This window comes from Oncorhynchus tshawytscha, linkage group LG12, assembly GCF_018296145.1.
Source record: "Oncorhynchus tshawytscha isolate Ot180627B linkage group LG12, Otsh_v2.0, whole genome shotgun sequence".
NCBI classification, from domain to species: Eukaryota; Metazoa; Chordata; class Actinopteri; order Salmoniformes; family Salmonidae; genus Oncorhynchus; species Oncorhynchus tshawytscha.
In genome coordinates, this window is record NC_056440.1 from 6,578,362 (window position 1) to 6,586,415 (window position 8,054).

At 42.3% G+C, this 8,054-nt stretch overlaps 1 protein-coding gene across 1 annotated transcript in view; it reads left to right on the top strand.

Moving 5' to 3' along the window:
- LOC121847911 (epigen-like) overlaps positions 1 to 136 on the top strand; it is a 5,006-nt gene extending 4,870 nt beyond the window's left edge. The window contains exon 5 of the mRNA XM_042331255.1: positions 1 to 136. This exon is cut by the window's left edge and continues 100 nt beyond it. The gene's annotated coding sequence lies outside the window, so the exon portion shown is untranslated.
- The last annotated feature ends 7,918 nt before the right edge of the window (positions 137 to 8,054 follow it).

The following is an 8,054-nucleotide window of genomic DNA, read 5'->3' on the forward strand; positions in this document are numbered from 1 at the left end:
TCATCACCATCACAATATCTTCCCATAACAAATTAAGGCTATTTATTGAAATATCTAAAAATAAGTTATTGTTTTTTTTTAAATGTTAACATGTATTTAATTTTTTTTTGTAATAAATGTTTTTAAATCAAATGACTATTGCTTGAACGATGTTGTTGAATGTTCCATAAAGAAGTCAACGTCCCTATGGTCATTAACACCATGGTTAGCGCTACACACCCTGTGATAACTTGTTACCTCATTTCACCACTAGAGGTCAGAGTTTTCTTGTTCTGAAATTCCATCCTATTGAAAAGTTTCCTAAAACAGCCGGGACACGATCAGGTCACAATGAAAGGAAATCAAGTCTATGTCACAGATGGCAACTTATTCCCTATAGAAGGCCTGTTGCTAACAAGCACCCTTTGTCCTGATTGTGTCCACATCCTGATTGTGTCCTGATCATCACTGCATTGTGTCTGGTGTAAAGAGATCTGGATGGTCAAACCATGTCAATCATTGACAGGTAGAACCATTGACTTGGCATCAGTAATTGAAATTAAAATAATGCAAATCCATATGATTTTTTGAAAGAATATCTGTCAAATAATTTGCATAGTAGTGTGAATTCGGGAAAGAGTGGGACATTATAAACTGGGACAGCTTAATGCTGACGACTTTATTTCTTGGTCTGACGAGAGAAAACCTAAACTATCTTCACAAAAAAAAAAAATCTGTTTTAATGTTGAGGTTATAAAACGGTCATAAATGAGGCACAGCGCAAAAATTCTGATAAAAATGTCCATACTATATGTACTGGTGCATCAAATACATAAAGTTGCCAATATTATTTGTCCATTTTTAAAGTCTCATTTCTTTTGTTGGCCCACTTTACCAGCCATAACTTGCTAAAGTGGGACAATTATATATATATATATATATATATATATTTTTTTTTTGCCTATGAAGGAAATTCTGTTTACACTGGGGACCCCCCTGTACTTAGGTTAGGCAAGGCTCCGGTTCTTCTTCGTCTGCTTCCTCCTCTTCTTCTGTCCTGTTCTATTCTTCTTCTACTTTTATTTGTGTTGCTATTTGAGGGAATTCAGAATAAGTAGAATCTGATCTAGGTTTTGTAGTGTCTAAACATTGTTGTTAAAATGTGTCTCTTATCCATCCACGGTGTCTGCGTTGTGATCAGATTAGCTGATGTGTCCCTGTAGGGTGAATTCGGGAATAAAGTGGGACACTTTTTAGCATCTCTGTCTTCTGTCAACCTCTTTCGAACATCTAATCAACATAATATTATCACAACACACGATACATTTCTGAAATCCTCAAGATGTTTCCCAATCACACAACGACATCAAAAACTAAATGTGATGTTTCCTAACATTGTATTGAATTGTCATTGGGGCACAATCAGGCCTGTAATAAGGGTGTACCAGTTGATCTATGCTGCTATGATAAGGGTGTACCAGTTGATCTATGCTGCTATGATAAGGGTGTACCAGTTGATCTATGCTGCTATGATAAGGGTGTACCAGTTGATCTATGCTGCTATGATAAGGGTGTACCAGTTGATCTATGCTGCTATGATAAGGGTGTACCAGTTGATCTAACCTGCTATGATAAGGGTGTACCAGTTGATCTAACCTGCTATAATATGGGTGTACCAGTTGATCTTACCTGCTATAATAGGGGTGTACCAGTTGATCTATGCTGCTATGATAAAGGTGTACCAGTTGATCTAACCTGCTATAATAAGGGTGTACCAGTTGATCTATGCTGCTATTAGGGTGTCTAACCTGCTGTCCCAGTCTACCAAACGTCAACTGAAAATATGGTTTTGACTCAGTGTACACAAATGGGTGTGTCACATTTAGTTTTTGTTGTCGTTGTGTCATTAGGAAACATCTTGAGGATTTCAGAAATGTATCGTGTGTTGTGATAATATTATGTTGATTAGATGTTCGAAAGAGGTTTACAGAAGACAGAGATGCTAAAAAGTGTCCCACTTTATTCCCGAATTCACCCTACAGGGACACATCAGCTAATCTGATCACAACGCAGACACCCTGGATGGATAAGAGACACATTTTAATAACAATGTTTAGACGCTACAAAACCTAGATCAGATAAGCTTTGTGATTGGGTCATATTGATCAGATTACGAAACTCAAATGTTAGCCAAGGTGTAAACGGGTCTATGTTTGGCCAGGGCCTAGTCTTGAGCTCTGGTCAAAAGTAGTGCACTACATAGGGAATAGGGTGCCATTTGGCTATAGGTCCTGGTTAAAAGTAGTGCACTACATAGGGAATAGGGTGCCATTTGGCAATAGATCCTGGTTAAAAGTAGTGCACTACATAGGGAATAGGGTGCCATTTGGCTATAGGCCCTGGTTAAAAGTAGTGCACTACATAGGGAATAGGGTGCCATTTGGCTATAGGCCCTGGTTAAAAGTAGTGCACTACATAGGGAATAGGGTGCCATTTGGCTATAGGCCCTGGTTAAAAGTAGTGCACTACATAGGGAATAGGGTGCCATTTGGGATTCATTCCAAAGTCATCAAAGATTTGGCGACAAGTTGGATGTTAAACGTACAGAAATTTCAAACAAAAATAACTTTAAGCCCTAATGACTCCGTTCTCACCAAAAAGGACAACAAAGAATCAAAGCTATTGTATTTTGATTTGTTCAGTTATTTTATTTTATTTCCCAGACCAACCCTGGTCCTCTACATACCACAACAAGCCAGGATAGACCGTTCTTTATGCTAATGGTGGACTGTTGAATGGCCGGGTTCGGCGTTCGTTTTTTGTTCCCCTGTTCCCTGAAATGATGCGTAGGCCATAGGTGTTTATGACTAATAAAACCTTCGATAGACATCTATGAATAAAAGGATGTTGCTTGCCCATTATGGCTGACCACACCCCTATATTAAAGCAAACCTGTTTAAACAGTTTCTTCCTGTCAGGAATCATAGGCCTAAAATGCTTCTTTATGCTCGTCTGGTCTTGAGTTGTAAAACCAGATAAACCTTTTGGTAAAAAAAAAACATTGATTTGAAACGTCTATTTGACAGGTTGGAAATGCCTGTAATCAATCACCAGAGGAGTACCTGTCTACCTGCATAGGATTGTCTTGCATGACGCACTTAAAAGCGATCCATCCTCCCTGTCTCTGTCTTACCTCTCTATTTCTGTCCACTAAAGAGCGATGACAAACCCACATCCTGCTCTCATTTCCCGGTGAGTTGTTGGCTTGAGTTGTTCCTTTAAATTAGAAATTTAGTCTCAGATGAATTGACAAGTAGCTAATCAGCTGCGTAAATGTAGAATGTCCTTTGGAGATTTGCGAGATAGAGAGATTGATATACAGTGTATTCTGAAAGTATTCAGACCCACTTCTTCCACATTTTGTTCGTTACAGCCTTATTCTAAAATGAATTTAACATTTTTTTTTATCCCTCATCAATCTACGCACACTACCCCATAATGACATCACACTACCCCATAATGACATCACACTACCCCATAATGACATCACACTACCCCATAATGACATCACAATACCCCATAATGACATCACACTACCCCATAATGACATCACACTACCCCATAATGACATCACAATACCCCATAATGACATCACACTACCCCATAATGACATCACACTACCCCATAATGACATCACACTACCCCATAATGACATCACAATACCCCATAATGACATCACAATACCCCATAATGACAAAGCAAAAACTGTTTTTTAGATTGTTTTGCAAATTTATAAAAATCAGAAATACCTTATTTGCATAAGTATTCAGACGCTTTGCTATGAGACTCGAAATTGAGCTCAGGTGCATCCTGTTTCCATTGATCATTGTTGAGATGTTTCTACAACTTGATTGGCGTCCACCTGCGGTAAATTCAATTGATTGGACATGATTTGGAAAGGCACACACCTGTCTATCTGAGGTCCCACAGTTGACAGTGCATGTCAGAGCAAAAACCAAGTCATGAGGTCGAAGGAATTGTCCGTAGAGCACCAAGACAGGATTGTGTCGAGGCACAGATCTGGGGAAGGTCACCAAAACATTTCTGCAGCTTTGAAGGCCCTCATTCTTATATGGAAGAAGTTTGGAACCACCAAGACTCTACCTAGAGCTGACCTCCTGGCCAAACTGAGCAATCAGGAGAGAAGGGCCTTGGTCAGGGAGGTGACCAAGAACCCAATGGTCACTCTGACAGAGCTCTAGAGATGGGAGAACCTTTCAGAAGGTCAACCATCTCTGCAGCACTCCACCAATCAGGCCTTTATGGTAGAGTGGCCAGATGGAAGACACTCCTCAGTAGAAGGCACGACAGCCTGCTTGGAGTTTGCCAAAAGGCACCTAAAGGATTCTCAGACCATGAGAAACAAGATTCTCTGGTCTGATGAAACCAAGATTGAACTCTTTGGCCTGAATGCCAAGAGTCACGTCTGGAGGAAACCTGGCACCATCCCTACAGTGAAGCATGGTGGTGGCAGCATCATGCTTTGGAGATGTATTTCAGTGGCAGGGACAGGGAGACTAGTCAGGATTGAGGGAAAGATGAACGGAGCAAAGTACAGAGAGATCCTTGATGAAAACCTGCTCCACAGCGCTCAGGACCTCAGACAGGGGCAAAGGTTCACCTTCCAATGGGACAACCACCCTAAGCACACAGCCAAGAAACCGCAGGAGTGGCTTCTGGACAAGTCTCTGAATGTTCTTGAGTAGTCCAGCCAAAGCCCGGATTTGAACCCAATTGACCATCTCTGGAGAGACCTGAAAAGAGCTGTGCAGAGATGCTCCCCATCCAACCTGACAGAGCTTGAGAGGATCTGCAGAGAAGACTGGGAGAAACTCCCTAAATAATGTTATTTTAATCCTATAACCTAAACGAATGCACTTAGGTACATGGGTGTATAGACTCATAGACACCATAGGAGATTATACATCCATGTCATGGTAAAGTTATATCATAGACTCCATAGGAGATTTTACATCCATGTCATGGTAAAGTTATATCATAGACTCCATAGGAGATTATACATCCATGTCATGGTAAAGTTATATCATAGACTCCATAGGAGATTTTACATCCATGTCATGGTAAAGTTATATCATAGACTCCATAGGAGATTATACATCCATGTCATGGTAAAGTTGTTGTATGATGTCATGCTTCCTCTTAGCCAGACAGGACTTCCTGTAAGACATTCCGAGCTGACAAGGTAAAAATCTGTCGTTCTGCCCCTGAACAGGCAGTTAACCCACTGTTCCTAGGCCGTCATTGTAAATAAGAATTAGTTCTTAAATGACTTGCCTAGTTAAATAAAGGTTAAATAAAATAAAAATAAAAACTGGTTAAATAAACAACAGTCAGAAGAAGGTTATTTGTGTAGACACCATGTTACATTAAACATGTTCATTGCACTGAACCCAATGTGACTTTCAATGATTCTTTCTTCCCTGATGCTTATTTCTAACCTCATAACAACATACCTATCGTTAAATCGTTAAAACGCCTCTGTTTCTACTAGCATCATCAACACGACCGTGTGGAAAATATTGTAGCTGCCATGACCACAGACACAGGGAGAACAGGGTAATATTTACCTGTTAATTGGTTCTGCTTGTTTCGGGCTACTATGGTACAATATTTAGTTACCTGGTCACAATACATCCTGTCTGTCTGTCTGTCTGTCTGTCTGTCTGTCTGTCTGTCTGTCTGTCTGTCTGTCTGTCTGTCTGTCTGTCGAAGCTCTATTCTGTTCTTGTTGCCTTGGAGATATACATGTGAATTTGCCACTGATCACATGACCCAACGTCATTAAAGCCTGTCTCTGACCCAACGTCATTCAAGCCTGTCTCTGACCCAACATCATTAAAGCCTGTCTCTGACCCAACGTCATTAAAGCCTGTCTCTGACCCAACGTCATTAAAGCCTGTCTCTGACCCAACGTCATTAAAGCCTGTCTCTGACCCAACGTCATTAAAGCCTGTCTCTGACCCAACATCATTAAAGCCTGTCTCTGACCCAACATCATTAAAGCCTGTCTCTGACCCAACGTCATAAAAGCCTGTCTCTGACCCAAATCATTAAATCTGACCCAACGTCTGGATAAAGCCTGTCTCTGACCCAACGTCATTAAAGCCTGTCTCTGACCCAACGTCATTAAAGCCTGTCTCTGACCCAACGTCATTAAGCCTGTCTCTGACCGTCATTAAACGTCATTAAAGCCTGTCTCTGACCCAACGTCATTAAGCCTGTCTCTGACCCCACGTCATTAAAGCCTGTCTCTGACCCAACATCATTAAGCCTGTCTCTGACCCAACATCATTAAAGCCTGTCTCTGACCCAACGTCATTAAGCCTGTCTCTGACCCACATCATTAAAGCCTGTCTCTGACCCCACGTCATTAAAGCCTGTCTCTGACCCAACGTCATTAAAGCCTGTCTCTGACCCACGTCATTAAAGCCTGTCTCTGACCCAACGTCATTAAAGCCTGTCTCTGACCCAACGTCATTAAAGCCTGTCTCTGACCCAACATCATTAAAGCCTGTCTCTGACCCAACATCATTAAAGCCTGTCTCTGACCCAACGTCATTAAAGCCTGTCTCTGACCCAACATCATTAAAGCCTGTCTCTGACCCCATCATTAAACGTCTCTCATTAAAGCCTGTCTCTGACCCAACGTCATTAAAGCCTGTCTCTGACCCAACGTCATTAAAGCCTGTCTCTGACCCAACGTCATTAAAGCCTGTCTCTGACCCCACGTCATTAAAGCCTGTCTCTGACCCAACGTCATTAAGCCTGTCTCTGACCCCACGTCATTAAAGCCTGTCTCTGATCCAACATCATTAAGCCTGTCTCTGACCCAACATCATTAAAGCCTGTCTCTGACCCAATGTCATTAAGCCTGTCTCTGACCCCACATCATTAAAGCCTGTCTCTGACCCCAACGTCATTAAAGCCTGTCTCTGACCCAACGTCATTAAAGCCTGTCTCTGACCCCACGTCATTAAAGCCTGTCTCTGACCCAACGTCATTAAGCCTGTCTCTGACCCAACGTCATTAAAGCCTGTCTCTGACCCAACATCATTAAGCCTGTCTCTGACCCAACATCATTAAAGCCTGTCTCTGACCCAAGTCATTAAGCCTGTCTCTGACCCCATCATTAAAGCCTGTCTCTGACCCCACGTCATTAAAGCCTGTCTCTGACCCAACGTCATTAAAGCCTGTCTCTGACCAACGTCATTAAAGCCTGTCTCTGACCCAACGTCATTAAGCCTGTCTCTGACCCATTAAAGCCTGTCTCTGACCCAACATCATTAAAGCCTGTCTCTGACCCCATCATTAAAGCCTGTCTCTGACCCAACGTCATTAAGCCTGTCTCTGACCCAACATCATTAAAGCCTGTCTCTGACCCAACGTCATTAAAGCCTGTCTCTGACCCAACGTCATTAAGCCTGTCTCTGACCCAACGTCATTAAAGCCTGTCTCTGACCCAACGTCATTAAAGCCTGTCTCTGACCCAACGTCATTAAAGCCTGTCTCTGACCCAACGTCATTAAAGCCTGTCTCTGACCCAACGTCATTAAAGCCTGTCTCTGACCCAACGTCATTAAGCCTGTCTCTGACCCAACGTCATTAAAGCCTGTCTCTGACCCAACGTCATTAAGCCTGTCTCTGACCCAACATCATTAAGCCTGTCTCTGACCCCACGTCATTAAAGCCTGTCTCTGACCCCACATCATTAAAGCCTGTCTCTGACCCAACGTCATTAAAGCCTGTCTCTGACCCAACATCATTAAAGCCTGTCTCTGACCCAACGTCATTAAAGCCTGTCTCTGACCCAACGTCATTAAAGCCTGTCTCTGACCCAACGTCATTAAAGCCTGTCTCTGACCCAACATCATTAAAGCCTGTCTCTGACCCAACATCATTAAGCCTGTCTCTGACCCAACGTCATTAAAGCCTGTCTCTGACCCAACGTCATTAAAGCCTGTCTCTGACCCCACGTCATTAAAGCCTGTCTCTGA